The sequence below is a fragment of the Anomaloglossus baeobatrachus genome, chromosome 2 (genome assembly GCF_048569485.1).
Source record: "Anomaloglossus baeobatrachus isolate aAnoBae1 chromosome 2, aAnoBae1.hap1, whole genome shotgun sequence".
In the NCBI taxonomy this organism is placed as follows: domain Eukaryota; kingdom Metazoa; phylum Chordata; class Amphibia; order Anura; family Aromobatidae; genus Anomaloglossus; species Anomaloglossus baeobatrachus.
In genome coordinates, this window is record NC_134354.1 from 556,165,269 (window position 1) to 556,185,512 (window position 20,244).

A 20,244-nucleotide genomic window follows, 5' to 3' on the forward strand; every position below is an offset into this window, starting at 1 on the left:
CACTCAGTGTTTGCTAGTATAATGGCTTAGTTATAATAAGTTGGAGTGTGCAATGCAGGCAGAGGTGCTGCAAATATCTGTGCACTACTGGGACTATACAGTAGTCCAACAGCCATGTTTAGGATGCCACTAGGTACACTCAGTGTTTGCTAGTATAATGGCTTAGTTATAATGAGTTGGAGTGTGCAATGCAGGCAGAGGTGCTGCAAATATCTGTGCACTGCTGGGACTATACAGAAGTCCAACAGCCACGTTTAGGATGCCACTTGGTACACTCTGTGTTTGCTAGTATAATGGCTTAGTAACTATCAGTTTGAGTGTGCAATGCAGGCAGACGTGCTGCAAATATCTGTGCACTACTGGGACTATACAGAAGTCCAACAGCCACGTTTAGGTGCCACTAGGTACACTCAGTGTTTGCTAGTATAATGGCTTAGTAACTATCAGTTTGAGTGTGCAATGCAGGCAGACGTGCTGCAAATATCTGTGCACTACTGGGACTATACAGAATTCCAACAGCTTCGTTTAGGATGCCACTAGGTACACTCAGTGTTTGCTAGTATAATGGCTTAGTTATAATGAGTTTGAGTGTGCAATGCAGGCAGAGGTGCTGCAAATATCTGTGCACTACTGGGACTATACAGAAGTCCAACAGCCACGTTTAGGATGCCACTAGGTACACTCAGTGTTTGCTAGTATAATGGCTTAGTTATAATGAGTTGGAGTGTGCAGAGGACAGGAGGGTACAGTGCCAGGATTGTGGGGCTCTGGGTAGAGGAAAGGAAGCCTGCCTTTCTATTCCCTCCTAATGGGGAAATGCAGCGAGGAAATCCCTGACCTTAGCTACACAGACACTGTCTCTGTTTTCAGGACCTGTCACCTATGGCTCTGACCCTGCCGGTACGAGCCCTTAAAAGGACTGATAGAAAGTGCTATCCCTAAGCTGTCCAGCGCTGTGTATGGAGCGCATACAGCAGTATTGGCGATAGGACAAAGGACGGAGCTGTGCCAGTGATGTCTGACACCAAGGACGCAGAAGGCAGATAATAGCGTGCTGGAGGAAAATGTCCGGTTTTATAATGCAGGGACATGTGACATGGACATCCTATCACACATGCTGTTGCTTCTCTGGCTAAAAGTCCACTTAGCTGTATGTGTGTCTGGGATTGGCTGACATGCTGGCCCGCCCCACAAGACGCGCGCGCTTAGGGAAGGAAGACAAGGAAAAAAAAAAAAAAATGGCGATCGCCATTATACAAACAGCAGTGATCTGAAGGAGCTGTTCCTGCACACTATACACTGAAATTTCATAATAGTGTGAGTCACAGAGTGACTTACACTATTACAGCAGAAAGCCAGCTAGGAATTAGCTGTTTTTTTGCTGCTAGAACCGTTCTCGAACGTTTCTAGAACTATCGAGCTTTTGCAAAAAGCTCGAGTTCTAGTTCGATCTAGAACAGGCCCCAAAATCACTCGAGCCTAGAACTGGAGAACCTCGAACCACGAACCGCGCTCAACTCTAGTAATAATAGATAAAATTAGTGAGTAACCTCGGCACTCTAAATCTCCCAGACTAAAGCCCGCTACACACGCTTCAATATATCTCACAATCCGTCGTTGGGGTCAAGTTGTAAGTGACGCACATCCGGCATCGTTTGTGAGGTATCTGCGTGTGACAGCTACATGCGATCAGGATTGAACGCAAAACCGTTGATCGCAAACACATCGTATCATTCTCTAGAATTGAGCGTTTTGTTGCACGAACCTAGTCAATTGTAACGTGTGACATCCCTCATACGATTTTGTTGTCTGATGCTATGTGCGCAGGTGTGCGCTCTGCACCGCAGCTTAAAAAAGGTCTGCTTCAGAGCGCAGCTGAAAAGCTGCGTTCTGAAGCGCCTCACAATGTCTGTCATGCACTAATCTCTGTCATTCCGTCACTATCTCTGTCCCTCACTCTCTGTCCATGTCAGTCTATCCCCCTCTCTCATATACTCACCAATCCCCGATCCCCGGCGCTGCACGGCATTCACACTGCTCCGGCGGCTTTTACTGTTTTGAAAAAGCCGGCCGCCCATTAAACAATTTCGTATTCCCTGCTTTCCCCGCCCACCAGCGCCTATGATTGGTTACAGTGAGACACGCCCCCACTCTGAGTGACAGGTGTCACACTGCACCCAATCACAGCAGCCGGTGGGCGTGTCTATACTGTGTAGTGAAATAAATAATTAAATAATTAAAAAAAACGGCGTGCGGTTCCCCCCATTTTTAAAACCAGCCAGATAAAGCCATACGGCTGAAGGCTGGTATTCTCAGGATGGGGAGCTCCACGTTATGGGGAGCCCCCCACCCTAACAATATCAGCCAACAGCCGCCCAGAATTGCCGCATACATTATATGCGACAGTTCTGGGACTGTACCCGGCTCTTCCCGATTTGCCCTGGTGCGTTGGCAAATCGGGGTAATAAGGAGTTATTGGCAGCCCATAGCTGCCAATAAGTCCTAGATTAATCATGTCAGGCGTCTATGAGACACCCTCCATGATTAATCTGTAAGTTACAGTAAATAAACACACACACACCAGAAAAAATCCTTTATTAGAAATAAAAACACACACATATACCCTGGTTCACCACTTTAATCAGCCCCAAAAAGCCCTCCATGTCCGGCGTACTCCAGGATGATGCAGCGTCGCTTCCACCGCAGCTGCATGGAGGTGACCGGAGCCGCAGCAGACACAGCCGCTCCGGTCACCTCCACACAGCAAATGAAGACAGCCGCGCGATCAGCTGCTGTCACTGAGGTTACCCGCGGCCACCGGTGGATGCAGCGGTGGCCGCGGGTAACCTCAGTGACAGCAGCTGATCGCGCGGCTGTGTTCATTTGCTGTGTGGAGGTGACCGGAGCGGCTGTGTCTGCTGCGGCTCCGGTCACCTCCATGCAGCTGCGGTGGAAGCGACGCTGCATCATCCTGGAGTACGCCGGACATGGAGGGCTTTTTGGGGCTGATTAAAGTGGTGAACCAGGGTATATGTGTGTGTTTTTTTTCTAATAAAGGATTTTTTCTGGTGTGTGTGTGTTTATTTACTGTAACTTACAGATTAATCATGGAGGGTGTCTCATAGACGCCTGACATGATTAATCTAGGACTTATTGGCAGCTATGGGCTGCCAATAACTCCTTATTACCCCGATTTGCCAACGCACCAGGGCAAATCGGGAAGAGCCGGGTACAGTCCCAGAACTGTCGCATATAATGTATGCGGCAATTCTGGGCGGCTGTTGGCTGATATTGTTAGGGTGGGGGGCTCCCCATAACGTGGAGCTCCCCATCCTGAGAATACCAGCCTTCAGCCGTATGGCTTTATCTGGCTGGTTTTAAAAATGGGGGGAACCGCACGCCGTTTTTTTTAATTATTTAATTATTTATTTCACTACACAGTATAGACACGCCCACCGGCTGCTGTGATTGGGTGCAGTGTGACACCTGTCACTCAGAGTGGGGGCGTGTCTCACTGTAACCAATCATAGGCGCTGGTGGGCGGGGAAAGCAGGGAATACGAAATTGTTTAATGGGCGGCCGGCTTTTTCAAAACAGTAAAAGCCGCCGGAGCAGTGAGAAAGCCGTGCAGCGCCGGGGATCGGGGATTGGTGAGTATGAGAGAGGGCTGGTCACTTCAGTCACTCAGGAGATTAGCGGTCACCGGTGAGTCTTCACTGGTGACCGCTAATCAGGGCGCGACACAGACAGAGCCGCAGCATGACAATGAAGTCGGGTGAAGTTCACCCGAGTTCATTCTGACAGTGCGGCTCTGTCTGTGTCTGCTGTCATCTGCCATTCAGCTCTGCTACATGGCTGTCTGTGTCTGCTGTCAGCGGCCATGTAGCAGAGCTGAATGGCAGATGACATAGTAAAAACGCATCCCTACACATTACACACGCTTGGCAAGTCAATAAATAAAAAAAAAAAAAGGTGCTCAATGCATACGTCACAGAACACATGATCTAAAGGATCGCACACAAAATTGACCAATTTAACATAGACTACTAACGCACGTGTGACAGCAAATGAACGACCTACGTGAAATCTCATAGATCCCGTATGCAACCTGGGCGTGTCACATCGCAAATGCGATTGTACAACTAATTGCAACGTGTAAAGTGGGCTTAAGTCAGTAAGTCACAACGGATAGTAATGCAAAATCACTCTTTATTGGTCCGTATTAAGAAATTTTTTTTTTTCATAAGCATATATGTTTTTGTCCAAAACAAGTTACAAATGACGTTTCGGCCTGAGCCTTTGTCAGATTGGACTTATCTGCATGTAATCCTGAAAAATGACAATAATCAGTATTAAGAGTGAGAGAACAATAACATAAACTCGAACAATGTAGAGGTACAATTGGGATGCAGCAAAAAAATTGCAACACAGCAAGAAATGAAACACATGATACAAATGTCATAATACAGTACAAGGACAATATAGTAATGACAAATATGGGGTCAGAGTAGGCTTAGACAGCTCTGGTACGAAAGAGATGTCAATCATAAAGTAACATGTGCAGTAGGTGTAGAGCTACACTATGCATGCCAGAGCTAATGGGTAGACCGACCATAGAAAAAGAACGGAGAAAAAGTGGAGAAAAAGTAGAGAAAAAATGGAGAAAAAGTGTAGAAAAAGTGTAGAAAAAGTGTAGAAAAAGTGTAGAAGAAGTGTAGAAAAAGTGTAGAAAAAGTGTAGAAAAAGTGTAGAAAAAGTGTAGAAAAAGTGTAGAAAAAGTGTAGAAAAAGTGTAGAAGAAGTGTTTGTTCATGCCAGATGGGAGATAAATAATTTTTTACCGGCGCTGTCATTTACTGTAACGTGATTATCGGTGTACCGTGTATACCTGTGATCACGTGAGCGGGGACCGGAAAAAACGTCCTGAATCATGATCTCCAGGGTCTCAGCTAGCCCTGAAACCCAGGAGATTTTCTGACGCCGGGGGGCGTTATTCACTTATTTCTGCCTGCTGTTTATAAACGGCAGATCAGAATAAGGCTACATTAACACGACCGATCCATTTTTGCGGTCTGCAAAAAACGGTCCGTTTTTTTTCACGGGTGCATCCGTGTGGCATCCGTTTCCGTTCCGTAGACGGTCCGTATGTCATCTGTTTGTCATCCGTGTGCCTTCCGTTTTTTTTGTGTACTGCAAAAAAACTGAAGGAGGGTAAATGCATAAATTTACCCAGGATCCATAGCTTCATCCTACATGAGGCGGTCACATGTTCACTCCAGTGCCATTTTCTACTGCTTTTCACAGCGTAGAGCGCTCTGGTGATTTTCTTGTGCTTGTGCACTTCATGTCAGTCTTTTCTGTCATTATAATGGCAGAAAGACACATAATGTCCCACTCTCCTGCATTTTGTAATTTTGCACCCTTTAGTGCCTTTCATGTGGCACTAAGGGGTGCTTAGCTTTGTATTTAGCCAAAAAAATTAAAAAAAAAAATGACGTAGGGTTTCCCCTAGTTTTGTAGCCAGCTAGGGTAAAGCAGACGGCTGCAGCCTGCAGACCACAGCTGGCAACCTCACCTTGGCTGGTAATCCAAAACTGAGGGCACCCCACGCTGTTATTTTAAATTGAATAAATAATTAAAAAAAAAACACGTAGGGTTCCCCCCAAAATTGGATCACCAGCCAAGGTAAAGCAGACAGCTGGGGTCTGATATTCTCAGACCAGGGAGGTCCATGGTTATTGGACTCTCCCCAGCCTAAAAATAGCAGGCCGCAGCCGCCCCAGAAGTGGTGCATCCATTAGATGCACCAATCCTGGTGCTTCGCCCCAGCTCATCCCGCGCCCTGGTGCGGTGGCAAACGGGGTAATATATGGGGTTAATACCAGATGTGTAATGTCACCTGGCATCAAGCACTGGGGTTGGTGAGGTCAGGCGTCTATCAGATACCCGACATCACCAACCCAGTCAGTAATAAAAAAAAATAGACGACAAACACATTTTTATTTGAAAAAACACTCGCCAAAACATTCCCTCTTTAACCAATTTATTAGAAAGAAAAACAAATCCAGGTCTGGTGTAATCCAAGGGGTTGCCATGACGATCCACACTGTCCCAGTCAATGAAGAGCAGAATGTTCCCCATTGGCTGGGAGAGCAATGCAGTGACCTGAGCTAACATCAATGGGTCAGCCCAGGTCACTGCAGGGGATGACAAGTGCTGCTGTCAGCAAGGTACATTACCTGCGCTGATCTCCAGCACACTGACAGCACCTGTCACTGAGTTCAATGACCTTCACAGCCAAGTATCGCGAGAGGACCGTGACGTCACCGCTAGTCAATCTCGGGTCGGAAGCGAGAGGTGATGTAACAAGCGGCGGCCATGGAGGACAGTGACAGCGCTAAGGTCGGGATGGCGGGACTTCATCACCGCAGGTAAGCCGAGCGGGACCATGTGTGCAGAGTGTGTGTGTGTGTGTGTGTGTGTGTGTATGTATGTGTACATGCCGCGGGCAGGAGGGGGCGGAGCGAGCTGAGCGGGGAAGTGTGGGCTTCCTGCACGTAACTAGGATAAACATCGGGTTACTAACCAAAGCGCTTTGCTTGGATACCCGATGATTATCTTGGTTACCAGCTTGTGGCAGGCTGCCAGCGATGGCCCTGCTTTTTGCTGCTAGAACCGTTCTCGAACGTATCTAGAACTATCGAGCTTTTGCAAAAAGCTCGAGTTCTAGTTTGATCTAGAGCAGCCCCCAAAATCACTCGATCCTCGAACTGGAAAACCTCGAACCGCGAACCGCGCTCAACTCTACTCCTGAGGACTATTCAAAAGTCTGCTTCAGCAGATAAATGACCGGAATAGTGATGCTGATGACGGCATCGTCACTGCTAACCATCTTAGTAACCATTTTGAAACTCATCAGAAGGGTGCAGAGGTCCTTCATCTGTTCCCACTCCGCAAATGTGATTTGCCCTATGACTGTATTGCATTGGCCCATTGTATACCTCAAGGCATACTACACCATGGCTCATCGCTGCTGCCACAGTCGCTGCAACATGTGCAGAGTGGAATTCCACTGTATCGGCACATTGAATATTAACTGGTATGCCAAAGGTCTTGGTAGCATTGCAAGTCGATGAGCTGCATGGTGCGAACGATAGAAGTGAGCACACATTGAATGTGCCTTATGCAGCAGCTCTTCCAGGCTAGGAGAGTGGCCTAGAAATTGTTGTACAACCAGGTTGAGAACGTGAGCCATGCAAGGCAAGTTTGAGGTTGCCCCAGTGTAGAGCCGTCATCAGGTTCGCACCATTATTGCACACAGCCTTCCCTGCCTCTAGGTTCAGTAGAGACAGTCATTGCTCAAACTCACCTTGTATAGCTGTCCACAACTCTTCAGCTGTGTGACTTACTTCTCCCATGGATTTTAATTTCAAAACTCCCTGATTGTGTTGAGCCCTAGCAATGCTGTATGGAGAAGGGAGGCATTCTCTCTGCAATGTTGAAACGTGTCTTACATTAAGGGATGAGAGGTTGATGGAGCAGGTGAAGGCCCTAGAGGAGGTGGAGGAGGCAGAAGCAGAGAAGCAGTGGAGGAAGTGGTACATACAGAGGTTTGTTGCACAAGCCTTGGAGATTCCAAGACTTGTGAATCAGGTTCTTGCCCCACCTGCCCCCACAGCCACCAGAGTCACCCAGTGCCCAGTAAGCAAGATGTAAAACCCCTGGCCATGCTTGCTCATCCAGGTGTCAGTGGTGAAATGCACCCTGCCAGACACAGAGCTTTTCAAGGAACACGTGATATTTTCTGTGACATACTGGTGTTGCACAGGCACAACTTTATAAAAGAAGTAATGTTGACTGGGCAACTGGTACTGGGGGACTGCCACAGCCATCAAGTTTCGGAATCCATCTGTATCCACCAGGTGGAATGGCAACATTTTCATGACCAACAGTTTAGTTATGGTGATGTTCAACCTCTTAGCTTTGACATGTGTAGGAGAAAATGATCTTTTAGATGATCACAACTATGAGACCGTGGACTGGCTGCTGTGCTGAGAGAGGCTGCAGTAGTGTGTACACATTAAACTGGTGGACTGTGAGGGAGATGTAGGCATAGATGTTATGGTGGAATGAGAAACATGGTGTGCTTGGTGTCTCAGATGGGTGAAAAGCACCAGACATGTCCACTTCCATAACAGCTGATGGTCTCACACTCACCCTTACTATAGCGGGTAAACAGTTGGAGGTTCTGTGGCCAGTAACATGTGTCAGAATACTTTCAACAGTGACAGAGGAGGAAGAAGCAGCATACGCATTTGATGCGGCGGCCGGAGCTTGGGGATGTCCGCTAGGCTGTGTTTTAGCCCGCGTAGTATTCAAATTCTTGGAATGTTTGCCTCTATTGAGTCGTTGTTTACAAGCTTTGCAAATAACAAAAGTTGGGTCATCATTTGCAGGATCAAAAAAGCCTAGGCTAGGCAACCTTTCCTGTGAACTTCTGACCTACGACTGCTGTTGGCCACAGACAGACTTGTCGCTGAGGATCAGTACTTGTCATGGTTGCATTAGTATGTGATTGCGTGGCAATCGCCATCGTAACCTCCTCATCTTCCTCCTCCTTTGCCTCAGGGTGCACACCAAGTGGGATCTCTAATCTCAGCGTCATTCTCTCTGTCATCCCACTCATTACCCTGACACCCTGTTCCTGCCGTGACACCACAGTACAGTACACGTGCGCCTCAGGTGTCTGAGTCTCATCATCATCACCCCCCCGGAGGCTTAACATTTGGTGATGAGGGTGTGATCATCAGGCCCCGGATCTCAGTCACAAAGATTTTGTTCATCTGTGCAGATGCTTTCCTCCTCTTGAGTCTGGGAATCTTTGGAGCAGATCTCTGATGCCAATGGAATACAATGTGTGAAAAGCTCTGCAGAGTCAATTAACTGTGTTTCACCATAGTTAGTTGGGCAGTTGGAGAGTTGTGATGTAGGGGGAAACAAGGGTATTTGGGGTAAAACCTCTGAGGACTGTACTGTGTGCGAAGTTGAGAAGGAGGAAGACGAGGAGAGACCACTGGATAAACCGTGCCATCAATGTATTCCCTTATACATTGATGGCATTTAGTGTGCGGCTGTATCCATTTTGTATTTGCTAGGTTTTTTCAGCTGGCACCTATTCACACTTGTAGGATGTGCAGGTCAGTCTTTTGAAATATTTGCAGTGAGTTTTTTTTTTCTGACTGAGCACTCCGCCCTATAAAACAGGCTGTGTTCACAATCCTTATACTAGGAGTCCTAGCTACCCAGACATGGAGGTTAGTCCAGATAGTGGCATTTCAAGTTAGATTTTTAGTCTAGCTGCCCAGGCATGGATGTTTTTATCCTAGATAGTGGCATTTTAGTTAGGGGCCCGGAATATTGAGATTTACCTTGCCGTTTGGTGTCCGGGCTTACATGCATTGGCCAATTCATAAACTAAAAATCTCATTTTTTCATATAGCAGTAATGCAGTACCAGAGTTCCCTTATACATTGATGGCATTTAGTGTGTGGCTGTATCCATTTTGTATTTGCTAGGTTTTTTCAGCTGGCACCTATACACACTTGTAGGATGTGCAGGTCAGTCTTTTTAAATATTTGCAGTGAGTTTTTTTTGTGACTGAGCACTCTGCCCTATAAACCAGGCTGTGTTCACAATCCTTATACCAGGAGTCCTAGCTGCCCAGACATGGAGGTTAGTCCAGATAGTGGCATTTCAAGTTAGATTTTTAGTCTAGCTGCCCAGGCATGGATGTTTTTAACCTAGATAGTGGCATTTTAGTTAGGGACCCGGAATATTGAGATTTACCTTGCCGTTTGGTGTCCGGGCTTACATGCATTGGCCAATTCATTAGATTTTTAGTTTATGAATTGGCCAATGCATAAACTAAAAATCTCATTTTTTCATATAGCAGTAATGCAGTACCAGAGTTCCCTTATACATTGATGGCATTTAGTGTGCGGCTGTATTCATTTTGTATTTGCTAGGTTTTTTCAGCTGGCACCTATACACACTTGTAGGATGTGCAGGTCAGTCTTTTGAAATACTTGCTACTGGTCTAAACTGTTGACCTAAAGTTCATGTTATTGGGGATCAGGGTATCTGATAGAGAAAGGATGTAGTGAAGGTGATACTGAACTTTTCTGTTTAGGTAAAGCTCATCTATGTGCTGGTGTGCATCGGTTTGTTGCAATGGCAGATAAACCATGTGGTCATTTGTATAACATATTTTAATTGTTTCTACTGATGCATTGGTTATTTCTAAAATGTTAATTTTGTAAAAGAAAATTGCACTCATGGAAGGGAATTAATTTTTATCTTGCTAATTTTTAATAATTTTGCAATTCTGGACAGTTTTTCCCTTTCTTACATGCCCTGTGCAAGATCTGTACTCATGGGTAGTGTAGGGCGCACATAGTAATGCTTGGACATACCTGAGGTCAGCAATCACCCACTGGGAAAAAACATCACTGATTAAGTCACACAGATTTTCAATGTAGTACACCAGTTGATCATCTCCAAATAATTATTAGCAATTTTGAAAAAATATATACTTTTTTTTAAGAAGTTAAAGAAATTTAGTTTGATAATTTTAAACATTTTTTTCTTTTCTCGCAATGCTGATTAGGATAATACTGGGAAAGTTGCAGATGCAAATGCACTTAAAATAAAATTGAATTTAACCCAAAATGAGAATTACTGTGAGTTTGTTGTACGTTGTATCGGAAAAATTTATATACGAACACGATAATTGTTGTTGTTTAAAAACTGTTGCATTCTGTGCCCAGTCGCGGCTAATATCTATATATATAATTGCCTTATTCTGTCTGCCTGTCTGTCTGTCTGTCCTGCTCCAAAATTGTGTCGTTACAGTGACAATTGTGTCATTACAGTGACAACCAGTGGATTGGCCGCTGGGCTCGGCATGGCCCCGCCCCCCTGCACGGATTGGCTGCTCGGCTCGGCCTGGCCCTGCCCTCACATGGATTGGCCGCTTGCCCCGGCCCACGCATTCCCCGAACCCACACGGAGACGCCCGACTCCCAGGTGACTGCTGCAGCCCCGGAAGCCCACACTGGCAAGACAAAGTAGAGAAAAGCCACTAGCTTACCCCTCCTCCTAAAAGAAAATGAATCAACTATTTGATGTTTGATGTCAGCGCGGCATATCCCGAGTTCTCTCTTCTATATTTGTAGGAAAGGGAAAAGGTCAGATTAAGTCTTGATCATTTTTTTTTATCAGATTGCTTTCCACATAGGAGCATTATAGCATTATACATATCCTAAAGTGACAACAGTCACAACATTTTCTGCTCCAACAAGCTACCATAACAAGAATACTTTGCTGTAGATGCTGTTTTAACCACATATTGCCTGCACTGTGTATCACTCAGGCTAATAACATCCAGCTTTGATGACATCACCTTCTCGGTACCCTCTCTAGTTTTAAGGACTTGTTCACAATAGAATTTTCATCTTTATCTCCTTGATTCTGCTGACAGTTGTCTCTATGTGGAAAATGACCTGAGCTTCCAACCCTCTAACTGATTCTCACCTCGGGATTTGCCCTTGCACAGAAGGCTACTGTGACTGCCAATGTCCCAGTCACCACTAGCAGAGCCTATATAAAAGCCTGACATTAAACCCATATTCTGCATGTATTTCATACTAATGTCATCTGAAAACAAAGGCTTACTGCTCATCCCTTCTAATAAATGTACTAAAGGAAGTTTTTCGCATGTGGCATTTACCTTAGGATGCCATGATTTAAATGACATAGGAAACTGTGGAAAAACAAAGCGCAATAGGGTCTTACCCCAACAATGGAAGGGGGTAAAAAGGAGTATCACACTTACCTCTGATGGTTGTGCCAGTCACAACCACTATGTAAGCATGTAAGAATCCGGGTCCAGGCAGCAGCCCCAAGGAAAGCTGATAACAGAGAGTAATAGAGGAAGGGTCTAAAATCCGCGCCAAGGACTTAATTGATCCAATGAAGAGATTAATGCTTCTTTTAATATCATGAACAGGTCTACGCGTTTCAGGAGTCGCAGCTCCCTTCTTCAGGACAACAGGCAGAAAAACATCAAATCTGCCTGTTGTCCTGAAGAAGGAAGCTGTGACTCCTGAAACGCGTAGACCTGTGCATGATATTAAAAGAAGCATTAATCTCTTCATTGGATCCATTGAGTCCTTGGCGCGGATTTTAGACCCTTCCTCTATTACTCTCTGTTATCATGATTTAAATGACAACTGGGCATAACAGAAACATGTGTGATTGACAGAATGGAAATTCTTCTCTATACAACATTAAGTGTTATGGCTGAATTGGAGGTGAACTAAGCAGAGCATTGATTCCAGCTGATGGTGTTGCTGTCAGAAGCTACATAATTCTTCTGTGAGTGAAATGAGTTATGGTACATATACTCAATTATTCTTTCCACTTGCTTTCCAAAAATATGCTTGCCAAGGAGGCCAGATGTGAGCTCAGTTTGGTTCTACTACTGCCAGGAATGTTACTGCCAGCAGCACTTGTAGTGTTTCTGTTAATAGCCAATTAGATTCAAACATATTCTTATCTGTCATATTAGTTTTTTTGGGGTAGTTTTTTTTTGACCCACCATTAAGTGTGCCATGTTTCTGTTTAGCTTATATCTTGGAGGCAGATAATATTTTAATTATTTCTAAACTTTGCTGGCAAACATAGCTAACTATGGGAAAGAAATTATAGACACTGGAAGGTTTCACTTGGTGGAAAAATAGTATAATTCAGCAAAAACACAGTGTGGTGTGTATACATCTCCAATATCACTGGTGGAGCAAAGCAGAACTGCAGTTAAATGTCTCAATTTATTGTAATAATTTATTCACAAATTTTAGGATTAAAGACCAAATAAAAACTAATTCCAGGATGTAGGAGCATTACCCAAAATTGATGCAACATAACATTATATAGTTATTTGGTAAACGGGTTCCAAAATAAAACTTCGATATAGGTAATAAAAAGGTAAAACGTGTTAATTTTTTTTTTTACTTTTTTTACTTTTTTTGTGGAGCGCGAGGTGTTGTGATAGTTTTAGTTTTAAATTCTCCATTCTCCCAAACTTGCTTATCCCTAAAAAAGTAATTAAATAAAGCATGCACAGAAAGTAATTAATGGCAACAGTAAACTATCATTATCAAACTAGTTAATAGGTGCAAAACATTGTGTGTGTACACTACATCTGATCACACTGATTTTACTACAAATGTTAGCTGATCAAACACTGCACATGGCTTGCACATCATGTGCATCATTCATACCCAAGCACAGCGCTGCTCGCTTGGGTAGTTCGTACTCGTCACTCTCTTGAGCCTGGAAGCCGAACATTGTTAATTTTTTAATGCTCTGTTTCTGAACCCGAACCTCGAACCATGAACCTTGAGCCTCAGGTTCACTCATGTCTAGTTGTGAGCACTATAGTGCACATGTCGAAAAAAAAAGTGAACTAAGGTCTAACTCACATCTACTAAACCTGACATCCCAGATCTTGTTCAGAACAGTTCCCTAAAGAAACTGCTTAAACTCACACCTTTGCTTCCTAAGCAGCCTTCGACAGTATCCTATACCGCCTTAAGAATCTGGAAGAAGGTGAAGAGTAGAGATGAGCGAACCGATCGTGGTTCGGCTCGAGTTTGGTTCGCCGAACGGAGGTCTCGTTCGAGTTTGGTTCGGTGAACCGGTTCGGCGAACCACTCGAAACGCATAGGAAACAATGGGAGGCAATCACAAACGCATAAAAACACCTAGAAAACACCCTCAAAGGTGTCCAAAAGGTGAAAAACAACTCACAACACAACACAAACACATGGGAAAGTGACAAGAAAAAACTCTCATGTGAAAACAAAACAGCGTTACGAGGAAAAAGAGGATGAGACACAGATATAGGCATGGCATGCCCTTCTAAAATCATCTAACACCAAAAGGTGACTCCAAGCGGAGTCTCCCTTTTTTTCCAAAAATTGGGCCACACAGACACCCACCCCATCAGTGGCAGCACTTGTGCCTTAGTTGTACACTTCACAGGTAGATTTGCATCAACAACATTCAAAATTACGCCATCCTTAACCCTTCCCAGGATGACCCCGGGGTAGCAAAGTCTTTGCCGAACCATGACTTGTTCATCTTGGCTCCTTTTTAAAAACACAGCAAGGGTTACTCCAAGCGGAGTCTCCCTTTTTTCCAAAAATTCGGCCACACAGACACCCCATAAGTGGCAGCACTTGTGCCCCAGTTGTACACTTCACAGGTAGATTTGCATCAACAACATTCAAAATTACGCCATCCTTAACCCTTCCCAGGATGACCCCGGGGTAGGTAGCAAAGTCTTTGCCTAACCATGACTTGTTCATCTTGGCTCCTTTTTAAAAACACAGCAAGGGTTACTCCAAGCGGAGTCTCCCTTTTTTTCAAAAATCGGGAAACAAAGACACCCACCCCATAAGTGGCAGCACTTGTGCCCCAGTTGTACACTTTACAGGTAGATTTGCATCAAGCACATTCAAAATACACAAGCATTTACTCTCCTAAGGATGACACAGGGGTAGTAAATTCCTTGTGGACCCATGACTTGTTCATTTTGATGAACGTTAGTCTGTCCACATACGTGTGCGCTTATCTGTCAGCACACACCCAGCAGCACTGAAGACACGTTCAGAGACAACGCTGGCAGCTGGACACGACAAAATCTCCAAGGCGTAAGTTGAGAGCTCTGGCCATTTTTCAAGATTTGAAGCCCAAAATGAGCAAGGCTCCAGTTGCAAAGTCATCGCATCGATGTTCATTTGGAAATACTCCTAAATCATCCTCTCCAGCTGTTGACTATGTGTCAGACTTGTTGTCTCTGGTGGCCTTGCAAAGGATGGTCTAAAAAAAATTATGAAAAGATTCAATAAAATTGCTGTTACCAGCACCAGATACGGTGCTGCTGGTGCGGGTAGACTGTTGAAGATGACGAGCCCGTCCCATGTTTGTCGAGTTACAACTGGGAGATTTACTCCGTGCACCACGGGTGATTTGTGGAAAAGCCGATTTAAGATCGAGTACAGCTTTTGCTGATACTCCTGCATACGTGCAAAATTTGGACTTGTACCGGGGATCTAATAGTGTGGCAACCCAGTACTCATCATCACTTCTAATTTTGACAATACGAGGGTCATGTTGGAGGTAGTGCAGCAAGAAGGCGCTCATGTCTCTGGCGCAGCCATGTGGACCAAGTCCACGCTGTGTTTGTGGCATAGAGGTGATAACCGTTCTTTCTTCCTCTGACATCTCCCCCCAACCTCTTTCAACAGAAATTTGACCAAGGTCTCCCTCATCCATTGAGTCTTCCATGTCCATGGACAGTTCATCCTCCATTTCTTCATGTTCTCCTGCACTTTCCTCAACATTTCGCCTGCTACCATGCGCCCTTGTTGATCCCCGTCCCCATGGTCCCATGCCTGCCGCCTTGGTGATGATGAACGTCTAGACCTTGGTGATGTTGTTGTCTCTTGCGCATATGAATCCTCCTGTAGTTCCTCCCCTTCCTGTTGTCCCACCCCCTGAGTCCGAAAAGTGTTTAGCGTGTGCTCCAGCATGTAAATGACTGCAATTGTCATGCTGATAAATGGCATTGTCAGCCCTAAACATATTCATCGCCATGTCGAAACTGTGCAGAAGGGTGCATAGGTCCTTGATCTGAGACCACTCCATCAGGGTGATCTGCCCCACCTCTGCATCTCGGTGCTGCCACAGTCGCTGTAACATGTGGAGAGTCGAATTCCAGCGTGTCGCCACATCGCATTTCAGGTGATGAACCGGCAGGCCGAAAGACTTCTGGAGCGAGGAGGAGGGGGAGGAGGCAGAAGCAGTGGAGGAACTTGGACAGACAGAGGATTGACACACAAGTCGTGGGGACGGCAAGACTTGTGCAGCAGACCCTTCACCATCTATCACCATAGTTACCCAGTGCCCAGTCAGCGACATGTAACGTCCCTGTCCATGCTTACTGGTCCAAGTATAGGTGGTGAAATGCACCCGTTGACACACAGAGTTTCTCAAGGAAGCGGTGATGTTGCGTGCGATATGCTGGTGTAGCGCAGGCACACCTTTCTTAGAGAAGTAGTGGCAACTGGGCATCTGGTACTGGGGCACAGCGACAGACATAAGGTCTCTAAAATCCTGTTTGTCCACCAGGCGAAAAGGCAGCATTTCGGTAGCCAAGAGCTTACAGAGGGATAAAGTCAACCTCTTTGCTTTGTCATGGGTCGCAGGAAATGGCCTTTTATTTGTCCACATCTGAGGGACAGAGATCTGGCTGCTGTGTGTAGACGGTGTTGAGTAGGGTGTCCCTGGAAAAATGCAGGTTTGTGAGGAAAGTGCAGACGTAGATATGATGTTGCCTTCATCCAACGTTGGTGCTATCAATGTCTGAGAGAGCTGTACACACGCACTTGTTTCCCCTTTCAAAACAACTGATGACCTACCAAGCAAACTGCCTGTTGCGGTTACAGTGGTGGAAGTTGTGCGTGGAAAACCAGGTGTGACAGCTGTCCCCACAGTCCTAGAAGATGAAGAGCGCGCAGATGCACTGGAAGGGGAAGGCAGTGGATGGTCTGCTCCACTAGGGCACAATGCAGCACGGTGAGCTTCCCACTGGGACATATGATATCTATTCATGTGACGATTAATGGAAGAAGTTGACAAACTGCTAGGGTTTTGCCCTCTACTAACAGAATCACGATAAATTTTACATATCACATGATTTGGGGTATCTTTTGCTATGTCAAAAAAGGACCAGGCTAGGCAAAGCTTAGAGGGCATGCGACCTGCTGAGCCACCCCGACTAGAGCTCAGAGGCAGAGTGGTGGCTGAGGATGCAGTTGTAGACGTGCTACCAGGACTCCTCCTCTGTCAAGGAAGGTGCAAGGTAACTTCGTCGTCAGTTGCATCCTCCTCCACCGCCTCTGTTGACTTCCTCAAGTGCCTGACTGTATGTTGACAGTAGGTGGGATCTAGAAGTTCCTCATCAAGCGTTGTGTTTGCACTTTCCTCACCCTCAGACCGAGCCTCTTCCTGCCCTGAAGGAATATTTAAGTTGTCATCTCAATCTGGTATCTGCGTCTCATCATCATCAGTATGTTCCTCATTGTCTATTACAAAAGGGTGTTTCAGTTTGTGAATAAGGGTCAGCATTATGCTCATGAACTTGGTGATCCCGGCCTGAATCTGAGTCACAAAGGTTCTGGGCATCACTGCAGACCATTTCCTGGTCTGTACTCACTGTAGCTTGGGAGCAGACCTGAACAGTCTGAACAGCTCTGCAGACTTAGCCATCTCTGTTCCACCATACTGTGCAGGGCGGATGGAGACTTGAGAGCTGGGAGAAAGCAAGTGTGATTGAGATGACAACTCAGAGGACTGGTGTTTTTTGGATGCGGTAGTTGAGGTGGAGGAGAGAACACTTGTTGGACCACTTGAGATCCATTCAAGCATTTTCTTTTTTTGGGCAACATCTACTTTTGTTCCAGTTGTTCGTGTTCATAAAAAAGGGAGCACATCCGATTGTCCATGGAAAGTAGTAGACATCTTACTTTTGCTGGAAGATGGCCTGTCTTCAGCAGATGTTAATGTAGCTTTGCCACCTTCCCCACGGACACAAACTTTTTTTCCTTTTACAACACGCCTGTTCCCCTTTCCACCTGCATCTGTCATTTTGCCACTCATTTTGCTAGCGGCAAGAATGTCCACTTAAAAAGTGGTAGTAAAAATTGAGAGGTGGTGTAGATTGCAGCTGTCATCTACCTTTATTTACAGCAGAATAAACAACAATAACTATCCCGGACAATGAAACTATGGCCCTTAAAATGGCAGCACAGTTTACTAGTATAATAGCTTAGTAAAAATGAGTTTGAGTGTGCAATGCAGAGGTGCTGCAAATAGATTTGCACTAGTGGGACACTAATGGAAGTCCGACAGCCACTTTTATGATGCCACTAAGTTTCCTCAGTGTTTGCCAGTATAATAGCTTAGTAACAATGAGCTTGAGTGTGCAATGCAGAGGTGCTACAGATAGATTTGCACTAGTGGGACACTAATGGAAGTCCAACAGCCACTTTTAGGATGCCACTAAGTTTCCTCAGTGTTTGCTAGTATAATGGCTTAGTAAGAATGAGCTGGAGTGTGCAATGCAGAGGTGCTGCAAATAGATTTCCACTAGTGGGACACTAATGGAAGTCCAACAGCCCCTTTTAGGATGCCACTAAGTTTCCTCAGTGTTTGCTAGTATAATGGCTTAGTAACAATGAGCTTGAGTGTGCAATGCAGAGGTGCTGCAAATAGATTTACACTAGTGGGACACTAATGGAAGTCCAAAAGCCACTTTTAGGATGCCACTAAGTTTCCTCAGTGTTTGCTAGTATAATGGCTTAGTAACAATGAGCTTAAGTGTGCAATGCAGAGGTGCTGCAAATAGATTTGCACTAGTGGGACACTAATGGAAGTCCAACAGCCACGTTTAGGATGCCACTAAGTTTCCTCAGTATTTGCTAGTATAATGGCTTAGTAAGAATGAGCTGGAGTGTGCAATGCAGAGGTGCTGCAAATAGATTTCCACTAGTGGGACACTAATGGAAGTCCAACAGCCCCTTTTAGGATGCCACTAAGTTTCCTCAGTGTTTGCTAGTATAATGGCTTAGTAACAATGAGCTTGAGTGTGCAATGCAGAGGTGCTGCAAATAGATTTCCACTAGTGGGACACTAATGGAAGTCCAACAGCCCCTTTTAGGATGCCACTAAGTTTCCTCAGTGTTTGCTAGTATAATGGCTTAGTAACAATGAGCTTAAGTGTGCAATGCAGAGGTGCTGCAAATAGATTTGCACTAGTGGGACACTAATGGAAGTCCAACAGCCACGTTTAGGATGCCACTAAGTTTCCTCAGTGTTTGCTAGTATAATGGCTTAGTAACAATGAGTTTGAGTGTACATTGCAGGCAGACGTGCTGCAAATATCTTTGCACTAGTGGGACAATACAGAAGTCCAACAGCCACATTTAGCATGCCACTAAGTTTCCTCAGTGTTTGCTAGTATAATGGCTTAGTAACAATGAGTTTGAGTGTGCAATGCAGGCAGATGTGCTGCAAATATCGTTGCACTAGTGGGACAATACAGAAGTCCAACAGCCACTTTTAGGATGCCACTAAGTTTCCCCAGTGTTTGCTAGTATAATGGCTTAGTAACAATGAGTTTGAGTGTGCAAAGGGCAGAAGGGTTCAGTGGCAGGGTTGTGGGTCTGGGTAGGGGAAAGGAAGCCTCCTTTTCTATCCCTCCTAATGGGGAAATGCAGCGAGGACATCCCTGACCTTAGCTACACAGACGCTGTCATCTTGTGTAGCTGTTAAAATCTGTTTTCACGGCCCTGACTGTCACCTATGGCTCTGACCCTGCAGGTATTAGCCCTTACAAGGGCTGAAAGAAACTTCTATCCCTATTCTGTATAGCGCTGTGTATAGAGCGTACACAGCAGTATCGGAGACAGGAGCTACGCCAGCGGTGACTGACACCCAGACGCAGAAGAGATATACAGCGGAAAGCCAGCTAGTAATTAGCTGGTCATTTTGCTGCTAGAACCGTTCTTGAACATATCTAGAACTATCGAGCTTTAGCAAAAAGCTGGAGTTCTAGTTCGATCTAGAACAGCCCCCAAAATCACTCGAGCCGTGAACTGGAGAACCTCGAACCTCAAACCGCGCTCAACTCTATTAATGACTGCTGTGATATTGTACAGACCACTAAACTGAGGTCCTAACATCAGTTAAGGTATTAAGCTTAATATTTCTTGTAGATATCCACTCCAGATCACCCACACATAGGTTCAGGCCAGGCACACATCTACAGTCAGGTGCAAATTTATACTTAGAACTAATGTCATGCAAATACTGCTGAACTCTCTCCCATGTAGATGATAATGCTGAGACTAATTGGTATTCCACTGGTACCACTAATGGGTATCCCTCCTGAAACATACAGAACTGGAGATACCAACCATAGATACAAAAAAAGCATGTACACCAGAGGACTCATGGCAGAGATTATTAATGGCAAACTCACCAAGAGGAAGGAACAAAGATCCAAGGAGGAACATCCAAGAAGGAATTACATCCTGATTATCAGAAACAAAACAAAATA